This window comes from Lepidochelys olivacea (assembly GCF_965140295.1).
Source record: "Lepidochelys olivacea isolate rLepOli2 genome assembly, chromosome: 4".
Classification (NCBI taxonomy): domain Eukaryota; kingdom Metazoa; phylum Chordata; order Testudines; family Cheloniidae; genus Lepidochelys; species Lepidochelys olivacea.
In genome coordinates, this window is record NC_140414.1 from 134,261,572 (window position 1) to 134,273,987 (window position 12,416).

Consider the following 12,416-nt stretch of genomic DNA (forward strand, 5'->3'; position numbering starts at 1 on the left):
TTGTTCTCAAGACTAAACATGCCCAATGTTTTTAACCTTTCCTCATAGGCTAAGTTTTCTAAAGCTATTATCATTTAAATTTTTCTCTTCTGGACTCTCCAATTTGTGGAGTGTCGCAGGCAAAATGTGGCATCCGAAACCGGACACAATACTCCAGCTGAGACCTCACCAGGGCTAAGTAGAGTAGGACAATTATATCCTTTGTCTTACATACACTTGTGCCTTTTTTTGCAACTGCATCACATTGACTCATATTCAGTTTGTGATCCACTTTTACTCCCAGATCTTTTTCTGCAATACTACTGCCTCGCCAGTTGTATTCATGCATTTGATTTTTTACTTTCTAAGTGTAGTAATTTTCACGTCTATACTGAATTTCATCTTACTGATTTCAGACCAATTCTCCTGTTTGTTAATGTCATTTTGAATTCTAATCTTGTCCTTCAAATTGCTTGCAGTCCCTCCCAGTTTGATATCATTCACAAATTTTGTAACCATACTTTGCACTATTCAAGTAATTAATGAAACTATTGAATCGTACTGGAATCTGGACAGACCCCTAGGGGAATCCCACTAGATATGTCCTTCCTGTGTGACAGTGAACCATTGACAACTACTCTTTGAATATGATCTTTCAAGCAGTTTTGCATGCACTTTATAGTTATTTCATCTAGACTACATTTCCCTAGTTCTTTTTATGAGAATGTCAGGTCATATTTACCTGTGCTGGCTTTTTTCTGCCTGCCCTGTACTGGAAATGACAGCAATTCCCTTCTGACTCTGAGGCAAAATTAGCCCCATAGATGTTGGAAAGACCCTCTCAGCACATGAACTGGCTTGATCACATCCACCACAGCACATGAGTGGTAGATCCCAAAGATACACCTGGTTGGGGGAAAATGTTGATGGAACCATATTCTATTGGAATATTGCAGTTCTCTTTGGGTGAAGTTTCATTCTGGAAGGAAAAAGGGAAGAAGTTCCAACAACATCTAAAAAGTCTCATTTTATTCCTGTTGAAATGAAGCACTTTGATTTTTCCCCTTTGGAAGTGACTTTTTGTTTAGAATTTTTAAAAAAATTGAATTATATTTTAATACTTATAATAAAATGGTCAATATAAAAAAGAAACGTTTTGACTCACTCCAAATTATTTTTTTAAACTTCTTTCACAGTGAATTTTGAAGTTTTCGAGTTTCACTCCAAACTGAAATGAAAGCTAATTTCAGAATCCTCTGCCAAACAGAATTTCCATTCTCAGCACCATTCTACCCTCAGCCAAATTACACTGAGAGCATCCATGGTGGCTCTGTGCGCTGCACCCGCCCTGAGCACTGGTGCCGCAGCTCCCGTTGGCTAGGAACTGCGGCCAATGGGAAGTGCAGGGGCAGCACCCACGGGCGGAGGAGCAGCAGAGACATGTCACTTTACTTCTGGGGAGCTGCCCAAGGTGAGTGCTGTCCAAATCCATCACCCCACACCCCTTCCCGTGTCCAACCCCCTGCCTGGGGCCCCCTCCCACACCCAAACGCCTTCCCTCTTCGTTAACCAGAATTTTTTACTTACTGGCACTTCCCATTCCTCCAATATGCCAGATAACAAAGCTTTTACTGTGTATACATCTAGGAACAAAGACTGTAGGCCATGCTTACATGATGGGGGACTCTATCCTGGGAAGCAGTGACCCTGAAAGAGATTTGGGGTGACAGTGGATAATCATCTGAACGTGAATTCCAGTGCGACACTGTCCAGGTTCCTTCTCCACTCTGAACTCTAGGGTACAGATGAGGGGACCTGCATGAAAAACTCCCTAAGCTTATTTTTACCAGCTTAGGTTAAAACTTCCCCAAGGTACAAACTATTTTACCTTTTGCCCTTGGACTTTATTGCTGCCACCACCAAGCGTCTAACAAATATATAACAGGGAAAGAGCCCGCTTGGAAACATCTTTCCCCTCAAAATCCTCCCAAACCCTACACCCTCTTTCCTGGGGAAGGTTTGATGAAAATCCTCACCAATTTGCATAGGTGAACACAGGCCCAAAACCTTGGATCTTAAGAAGAATGAAAAAGCAATCTTAAAAGAAGAATTTTAATTGAAGAAAAAGTAAAAAAATCGCCTCTGTAAAATCAGGATGGGAAATACCTTACAGGGTAATCAGATTCAAAACCTAGAGAATCCCTCTAGGCAAAACCTTAAGTTACAGAAAGACACAAAAACAGGAATATACATTCCATTCAGCACAACTTATTTTATCAGCCATTTAAACAAAACAGACTCTAACGCATATCTAACTAGATTACTTATTAGCCCTTTACTGGAGTTCTAACCTGCATTCCTGCTCTGGTCCTGGCAAAAGCAACACACAGACAGAAAGAAGCTTTGAAAGTATCTTGTCTCCTCATTGGTCATTTTGGTCAGGTGCCAGCGAGGTTATCTTTAGCTTCTTAACCCTTCACGGGTGAAAGGGTTTTTTCTTCTGGCCAGGAGGGATTTAAAAGTGGTTAGCCTTCCCTTTATATTTATGACAGACACTGTGGCCGAAATGGCTAATTCAGTCCTTGGATACATAAACAGCGGAATCTTGAGTGGAAGTAGAGGGGTTATTTTACCGTATCCAGCACTGCTGTGACCACTATTGAAATACTGTGGCCAATTCTGGTGCCCACAATTCAAGAAGGATGCTGATAAGAGGGTTTGGAGATGAGGAATGAGAATGATGAAAGGCTAGAAAATGTGCCCTACAGTGATAGATTCTCCTTGAGTCTATTTAGTTTAACAAAAGAGAATGAAAGGGGTGACAATTATAATCTGTACATACCTACATGGGCAACAAATCCTTGATAATGGGCTCTTCAGCAGGAAAACATGATCCAATGGTTGGAAGTTGAACCTAGACAATTTTAGACTTGAAATAAGGCATACAGTTTTAACACTGAGAGTAATTAACCATTGGAACAATTTACCAAGGGTCATGGTAGATTGTCCCTACTGGCAATCTTTAAATCAAGCTGGGATGTCTTTCTAAAAGCTGTGCTCTGGTTCAGACAGGAATTACTTTGGGAAAGTTCTAGGGCCCGTGTTATACAGGAGGTCACACTAGATCAGAGGTTCTCAATCTTCATTGCATCATGACCCCCTTTTGACAACAAAAATTACTACATGACCCAAGAAGGAGGGACCAAAGCCTGAGTCATAGAATCCTAGAATATCTGCTTTGGAAGGGACCTCAGGAGGTCCCTATACTCAAAGCAGGACCAATCCCCAACTAAATCATCCCAGCCAGGGCTTTGTGAAGCCTTACCTTAAAAACCTCAAAGGAAGGAGATTCCACAACCTCCCTAGGTAATGCATTTCAGTACTTCACCACGCTCCTAGTGAAAAAGTTTTTCCTAATATCCAGCCTAAACCTTCTCCACTGCAACTTGAGACCATTACTCCTTGTTCTGTCATCTGCTACCACTGAGAACAGTCTAGATCCATCCTCTTTGGAACCCCCTTTCAGGTATCAAATCCCCCCTCATTCTTCTCTTCTGCAGACTAAACAATCCCAGTTCCCTCAGCCTCTCCTCATAAATCATGTGCTCCAGCCCCCTAATAATTTTTGTTGCCTGCCGCTGGACGTTTTCCCATTTTTTCACATCCTTCTTGTAGTGTGGGGCCCAAAACTGGACACAGTACTCCAGATGAGGCCTCACCAATGTCGACAGAGGGGAACGATCATGTCCCTCGATCTGCTGGCAACGCCCCTACGTATACATCCCAAAATGCCATTGGCCTTCTTGGCAACAAGGGCACACTGTTGACTCATATCCAGCTTCTCGTCCACTGTAACCCCTCGGTCCTTTTCTGCAGAACTGCTGCCTAGCGATTCGGTCCCTAGTCTGTAGTGGTGCATGGGATTCTTCCGTCCAAAGTGCAGGACTCTGCACTTGTCCTTGTTGAACCTCATCAGATTTCTTTTGGCCCAATCCTCTAATTTGTCTAGGTCCCTCTGTATCCTATCCCTACCCTCCAGCATATCTACCTCTCCTCCCAGTTTAGTGTCATCTGCAAACTTGCTGAGGGTGCAATCCACGCCATCCTCCAGATCATTAATGAAGATATTGAACAAAACCGGCCTCAGGACCAACCTGAGTCCACCTGAGCCCTACTGCCCCGGGCAGGGGGGTCCAAAATCTGAGCCCCGCTGCCCTGGAGGGGAGGGCCAAAGTCAAAGCCTGAGCCCCACTCTATAACCTGAGCCCCACCACCCAAAGCTGAAGCCGTTTGGGGTCCCACCCCACAGTTTGAGAACCCCTGCACTAGATGATCACGATGGTCTCTTCTGGCCTTGGAATCTATTAATTTTGTTTGTTTTTGTTTAGATTAATACAAAAATTCAAAGGAAACAAAAAGTCTTCATGAAAGCCATTTTTTCATTCTTAGATTTATTTGACCAGGTCATACTGTAGGTATACATGGGATATATTTTCCAGACTACAAATGGGGACAACCATAAACCATCCTCATTAACATTAATGGGAAGTGTGTCTAGTTCCCCATGTGCCGTAGCAGTAAATTAATTCCTTAATATTAATATTACTGAAATATTGCCTTGTCATCCTTATCACCAAGGCCTTATGTTAAGCACGGAAAAAGTTGAGGAAATCCTCAGAATTTCCAATTTCTTTACAAATAAGAAGAAAGCATTGTTTGGCCATTCTGACAAGAAGAGGTAATTGTGCACCAGCTCTTAAATTAGGCTACGTTACTGAGCAATTTTATTTATAAGCACCTGGATATAAATGAACATAATTCTAATTAAAACTTGCAATACTCCAGCTGGGGTTTATGTGGTACAAATGATTTAGAGGGGGTCAGTGCTTTAGTGTGAACACTAACTGGCATGTAGAGGATCTGAGTCAAAATCAGATTTGTTGTATATTTTATTTCATGAATCAAGCTCTTGTTAATAACAAAAATAAGCTGTGGTATGTGAGCAGAATTAGGCCCGATCCTGTAAGGAGCCAATTATGCCCTGAGAAGGGCTGATGGCCCTCTATTTTGCATAGACAATGGAGGGTGCATAACACCTCCCTGGAGATGATCAGCATCTTGCAGGATTGGGCCCAGCAGTAGTTCTAATTAATGGTATTCCTTTGGAAATGACTAAATGGGACTACGAGAGCAGCATTGCCTAGATGTGTGGGGTCTCTCCTGCCCTCTCCCCTTGGTTTTTGAAACTGCAACTCATCTTCTCCAGTCAGTACAGGCATCCAACCCTTAATATAGCAAAACAGGTTTGCTAATGTTGGGGAGGGTAGACACCAAAGGATAACAGCAAATAAACAAAAAATTGGAACAAAACCCCTATTGGAAAAAAAAGCAGCTAGAGCGAGGAGAACATGACAATGCACTTGGACAGACGCACAGATGTTTCTTGAAGCTGCATTCTTCTCTAAGAGCAGCCTCAATATAATGCATGGCTGGCAAGAGAGGGTGCCATTGTGCTAAATGTGCTAGTCAGGACTTTTTTAGCACTGACATGAATATTTTTGGTTTAACCTACCAGATATCATAGAGTCCAATATAATGTAAAAACATTTAGCAGTTCTTAAACCAGCTCTCTTTACACTTCAGCTCTGATAACACGGGCAGGAGGGTGTACATACAATTTGCACCCCTCCCTCTCTTCCCACTCTTCCTCCATATACAGACACTCCACATACATGATGGTGTTATCCAGTGGGAAATGAATTTATTATAACATTCTTTTCTGGATTCACTTGTGTTTTGCCCACTAATCCATCTCCTCCAGGACTGATCATCTCACCTCTCAAGTGGCTTTGAATACCTGCCATTGAATAAACAAACTGCCACAGAAATGTCTCCCTTGCAAATCTACTCTGCCTCAAGGTTCAGTAAAGGCAAAACTAAGTCCTGAGCCATTGACTGCATTTGTTTATACATAAAATGCCGCACCTTTACATTCAGATAGCCTTTACTGTTACAAAAAGGAACAATCTCAGATTCCCTGTGAGATTCAGCACTAACTTCTAGTCGTGCTAGTGTAAGCAGGGTCTGAATGAATGCTTCCCTGACAGCTAGCAGGGAAGGGGAGAGACTTTGGGTGTGTTTATGTAAATACAGTTTGCTCTTGCCCTGCTTCGATATTCAGCAGATAGAGTGGTGTCAAAGTAATCAATTTTGGCTGGTGTTGGGTACAAATCACTTTAGTGCTGAATGCAGGGGTAGTGAAATGCTGTTACCAAAATGTTGTAATTATTGTGGGAATACAGGGAAGCAGGACTGTGCTTAACCTGTCCCAAATGACGGGGCTCACCTTCAGCTGAAAGGACCTCATTAAGCCAGGGGCTGGAATGCCAGAACCCTGTGAAAGTAAGAGGGGTGGGAACAGATGTCTCAGTCAGAAGGTGTGTGGCTGCTCCCTAGGAGTCCCCAGGCTGGTTTGATCTGTTCCTCCCCACTGTTCCAAGAAAGAGCTAAATAGGCTTCATTAAGAGCCTCTTTTATTATTTTAAATGCTTGGTCACTGAGAGCTGAAATCACTTGAGACGGGGCAGTGTCTCTGCCCAGCCTGCAAAGAGCTGAAAATCACTAAGAGACTGATGTGCAGAGGTCACAGCAGAGAGGCAGGTAGCAACAGAAGGTGACTGACAGTTGGCTGGTGAACGAGTGGCCAGCAGGGTGGCTAGCCAAGAGGGTGCTATATGCGAAAGAAAATGTAGAATCAAATGAAATAAAAATCTTAAATGAATCCCCATGTTCCATTGAATCTCTATGGATAGTAATTCCATGCTCGAATAAGAATATAACAGTAGGGACCTATTATGACCACCTGACCAGGACAGTGATAGTGACGATGAAATGCTCAGGGAGATTAGAGAGGCTATTAAAATACAAAACTCAATAATAGTGGGGGATTTCAGTTATCCCCATGTTGACTGGGTACATGTCACTTCAGGACGAAATGCAGAGACAAAATTTCTCGATACTTTAAATGACTGCTTCTTGGAGCAGCTGGTACAGGAACCCACAAGGGGAGAGGCAACTCTCGATCTAGTCCTGAGTGGATCGCAGGATCCGGTCCAAGAGGTAACTGTAACAGGACCGCTTGGAAATAGTGACCATAATATAATAACATTTAACATTCCTGTGGTGGGAAGAACACCTCCACAGCCCAACGCTGTGGCATTTAATTTCAGAAAGGGGAACTGTGCAAAAATGAGGAGGTTAGTTAAACAGAAATTAAAGGGTACAGTGACTAGAGTGAAATCCCTGCAAGCTGCATGGACACTTTTGAAAGACACCATAATAGAGGCTCAACTTAAATGTATACCCCAAATTAAAAAACACAGTAAAAAAACTAAAAAAGAGCCACCGTGGCTTAACAACGATGTAGAAGAAGCAGTGAGAGATAAAGAGGCATCTTTTTAAAAGTGGAAGTCAAATCCTAGTGAGGTAAATAGAAAGGAGCATAAACACTGGCAAATTAAGTGTAAAAATGTAATAAGAAAAGCCAAAAAGGAGTTTGAAGAACAGCTAGCCAAAAACTCAAAAGGTAATAACAAAATGTTTTTAAGTACATCAGAAGCAGGAAGCCTGCTAAACAATCAGTGGGGCCCCTGGACGATCAAGATACAAAAGGAGCACTTAAAGATGATAAAGTCATAGTGGAGAAACTAAATGAATTCTTTGCTTCAGTCTTCACGGCTGAGGATGTTAGGGAGATTCCCAAACCTGAGCTGACTTTTGTAGGTGACAAATCTGAGGAATTGTCACAGATTGAAGTGTCACTAGAGGAGGTTTTGGAATTAATTGATAAACTTAACAGTAACAAGTCACCGGGACCAGATGGCATTCACCCAAGAGTTCTGAAAGAACGCAAATGTGAAATTACGGAACTATTAACTATGGTTTGTAACCTGTCCTTTAAATCAGCTACTGTACCCAATGACTGGAAGATAGCTAATGGAATGCCAATATTTAAGAGGGGCTCTAGAGTTGATCCCGGAAATTACAGACAGGTAAGTCTAACGTCAATACCGGGCAAATTAGTTGAAACAATAGTAAAGAATAAAATTGTCAGACACATAGAAGAACATAAGTCGTTGCGCAAAAGTCAACACTCAGATACTATGTTAAGTGGGCCTCATATGTACCTAAGATAGGACTCTAGTTTTCATACTGGAGGTTATTTCTGAGGAGACATTTGTGTATAAGAAATGAAGATTTATGCCATGCACAATATTTCTGATACAGAAAGAGAACCCATTTATGCTGGTGTAATTGGTATTAGTGAAGTTCTAGGGTAGAGTCACATGAAAGACATCCACGTTGTGTCAATGAAATGCAATGTGAAAATGGAAAATATGGTTATGCCAAGTCTCTCTCTCTTTTCAGTCCTGCACCATTGACATCAATGGAAGTAAATGCCTAATTAAGTTGTTCCATGAACAGAAAAATAAGGAGGATTTCCCTTTTAGAAGACTGCAGTGTATATTTCTAGGGTGGAATTCTCAATAGTCTGCAATGTTGGCTAACTGCCCAATGTGAAATCTCCCATTCTTTTCAATGGGACTAAAATTAAGCCACTGCTAAACACTTTTGAGAATCCCACCTGTATTTAAGACGAAAAGTTTCTACGCAGTCTTCAGAATCCCATGGGGCAGCTTCCTGTGCCTGGGGCAAATGATGATCTGTCATCTGCTGTCATGGAGAGCTCCAGGTGCAACAGAAACCATGTGGTGTAGGACATGTGAGGGGAGTCCATCAGTGGCTGGGGCTGTACCTGCTGCATGCTAGGAACACATCTTTCCCATATTCTTTTGTAGCATGGATAAGGGAAGGAGCCCAAAGGCTTTTGATAGGATATTAAGCAGGGCTGCTGGTCACTGCAGTGTGGGGCTGGTGATGTAGCTGCAGGAATGCAGCAGCAGCAGCTACCCAGCTGCTCTGATACTATTCCACTGCCCCTGTCAAGAACCTCCTGTACCAAGATACTTAGACTTGGGAGGGGGCAGGGGGGTCTGAGGAAGAGCCCTCTGTGACTGTTCACCTATTGAAATTCATATGATCATAATGCATTCTAGCATCGGCTAATTCTTTGTACCAGAGGTTACTTACCTAGACAGAGCCTTAAATGTTAGATGGTTTCTAGAATTGGAGACAACAGCTGTTCCTAATCGAGACATGATTTGCGTGATTCAGACATGATTTGTGTGAATTATGTGCCTGTTCTATTCTTTCACCAGTGCAGCTCTGTTAATGGCAATGGAATGACTCCCAATTCACTTTAGCACAGCAGGGATGGAAACATACATACAAATAGATTTCTTTGAATTTCTGGAATTTTTCATAGGAGTCTCTCACACACAAATATTTTGCACGTTAGTGATACTTGCATATACAGTTTCACTCTAGTTTTGCTGTGCCCTTAGTCCTTTTACATCTTCAAAGCGCTGTAGAAACATTTGGCTTAATTTATGCCCACTGACTCCAGGGGATGCAAATTACAAGCTGTCTGAGCCAGCAGGGGCCTAGAAATCCTATGCGCCAGCAACACGGATTCATACCAGGCAAGGACAGGTGCTGTTTGCACAACTGGTCTCCCCAGGGGTTTCCACTGGGGAGTGCAACTCAATAGGAGCCCCCAGTGGCCAAGACTGACCAGGGGATAAACAGGACAACCCATTCCCTGGCTGTCTTGGTCTCACCCTTCCATGTGTAAGTGGGGGAATAGTCCCGCTCTTGTGGGGAACTTTCCTGGCTTCTGCACTACCCCGGTGAAGTGGGCTAGCGAAAGGATCTGAGTCCTCGCTCCCACTCCATTTACCCAGTGGACTCCCAGCCCTTGAGGACTCCCCTTCCACTCTTCTGTCTGACAGAGTCCTTGTAACCCCAACAAGGCTGGGCCCAGGATTCCTGGGGGGGCTCGACCCCCAACCCTGCTGTGGTCACCTAGCACAGGGGCTAGGGTGTCCCCACTCGGGGGTACTCTCTCTGCATTAGGCACTTCTCTGACCCACTGACCACTGCATACAAATTAAAGCAAATGCAAGTTATTTAATCAACAATTAATTTTAAAAAGAATAAGGAAAAATGGGAAAGGTTAAAGGAAACACATCACCCCGCTCTGTGGCAGGGAACATCACAAACAGGGTCTCTGGAATGTCCGGGCCATTCACAGTCTGTTCCTTGTAAGTCCCCGGCCTTCTTCTCAGGCCCTGGCTGTGCTGTAGGGATGCTGTGGGTTGGACACTTGCTCTGGTGGTGGGCACACGCTCTTAGGCTCTAAGTGGTAGGACCCTTCTTCCCAGGGTCGCCCCCGCCCTGTCAGGGTTATGATCCAAGCCTGGCCTGCAAAGCCTCTTGGCTGAGGCGTCTCCCTGTGCTGGGCCCACTGCCCAGGGTCCCCCTCGCTCTCCCCAGCTGCTCACCGCACTCAGCTCCGGACTGCTCCAGCCGCAGCTCCACCACTCAGTCTCTGCACTGCTGCTGCTGCTCTGCCTCCATCTCCCTGGGCTGCTTCTTCGGCCCCTCTGGCTCTGGTTGCTGCAGCTCTGCTCCCAGGACAGGTCTGCTCTGCCGGCTGCTTCTGTGACTCTGCTCCCAGCACTGACCTGCTTCCTGGGCTGCTTTTCTGGCCCCTCTGGCTCTGGTTTCTGCAGCTCTGCTCCCAGGGCAAATCTGCTCTCTCTGAACTGTGCCTCTGGGTTTGGGGCTGCAGCTCTTCTCCCAGAAGAGGGTCTGCTCTCTCTGGGCTGCTTTTCTGGTCCCTCTGGATCTGGCCCAGCTCTGCTCCCCAGCTTAGCTTGTGCCCCTGCTTTCTCCTTAGCTCGGCCCCACTCTGTCTGACCCAAGCAAATCCAGCTCACATGGAGGACGGGACCTCCCTGGACTCCTGACTCCCTGATTAGCCTGCCCGCTCTGTCATTCAGGCTGACCTAGAGCATTGGCCTCTCCCCATTGTTCCTGGGGACTATCAGTCTTAGGGTCCTGGTTTCCCATAGACCCTTCCCCTTTTAGTACTGGGAGCTCACCAACCAAAACATCCCCACTGAATGTTAGTAAGGGGGCAACAGTCCCCTTACACATGGCCAGTTCTGCCTATCTCTTCTTTGGGGGGGGCCTTGAAACTGCCACTTGTCATCTCTGGACAAATTTCCAACCACTGAGTACGTGGTGAATAAACCTGGGATATCTGCACTGGTGAATCAAGCCCTTTGACTAAATCCTCACACTCCTCTTAAAAGTAGCATAGAAATTGCCATACTAGATCAGACTCAGGGTGTATCCCAATATCCTCTCTGTCAGTGACAGTGGCAAGCACTAGCTGCTTCTGAGGAAGGTATAAGACAGCCCATGGAAGGCAATCAGTCTCCTCCTAGCCCCCAGGAATTAGAAGTTGACTGAAGTCCTGAAGCATGAGGATTTAATCCCTTCCAAAACTTTAAATGTTATTTTTTATATTTACTGTTATAACTGCATATTCTTTATTATCCTTATTAATATCTGTTCAAGTGCTAGTTGAAAGTTGGGATTTCCATTCCATGAGAAAATCTGACATCTCAAAATTTGTTTTCTTTCCAGGTCAGGACAAAGCCAATACATTTCCCATGAATCAAAAATTCAGTCGGTAAATAAATCATTTGTTTTGGGTCAATCAAAATGTTCCATTTCAATACAATCAGAATCCTTTTTTCCTGTTTTTTTTTCCTTTTTTTCTTTTATAATTTATAAGATACAATAAAATTTTCAGAATGAAAAATTGTTTGACCCTTATTAAAAAATTTCCCCCTTCCCTCCCAAATTAACATATTCCCACAGAAAGTTCTGAATTTGAGGAAACAGTGTTTCCTGACAGAAAAATGTTCAGGTAGCAGATTTTTGACCAACTCTAGTCCATTCCTTCTCTGAATCCTCTCAGTTCTTTGGCCTCGATGGGTATGTCTATACTACAGCTGACTCAGGCTCAGGCTAAGGGGCTGTTTAACTGCAACGTAGACATTCAGGCTCGGGCTGTAGCCCAAGCTCTGGGACTCTCTCACTTCACATGGTCCTAGACCCCAGGCTGTAGCCTGAGCCCAAACGTCTATACCTCATTTAACTAACCAGCCCCTTTGCCCAAGCCCAAATCAGCTGGCACAGGCCAGCCGCAAGTGTCTAATTGCAGTGCAGACATACCCAATGACATCAATTGACCATGAATTCCGCAGTCAAAGTATGGATTCTTACCATTAAGCATTAATAGGTCGCTTTGCCAGAGTAGCCATGGTAGATCCAGTCCACTGCCATGGAGATGTCACTCCTCTCTGACTTGATACCGGCAGCACACTAAATCTTGTACGCAGCCATTATGGGTGGTACGTATTTTTACAGATCAGAAAACTGAGACACAACTGGTTACGGCC

General features: G+C 44.1%; 1 long non-coding RNA gene across 1 annotated transcript; it reads left to right on the forward strand.

The window, feature by feature from the left end:
* Window positions 1-1,197: 1,197 nt before the first annotated feature.
* LOC311519824 lies at window positions 1,198-11,674 on the forward strand. The gene is made up of 3 exons (XR_014711394.1): window positions 1,198-1,450; window positions 7,945-8,030; window positions 11,596-11,674. It is a non-coding gene; the product is annotated as an uncharacterized lncRNA (long non-coding RNA).
* Window positions 11,675-12,416: the final 742 nt, after the last annotated feature.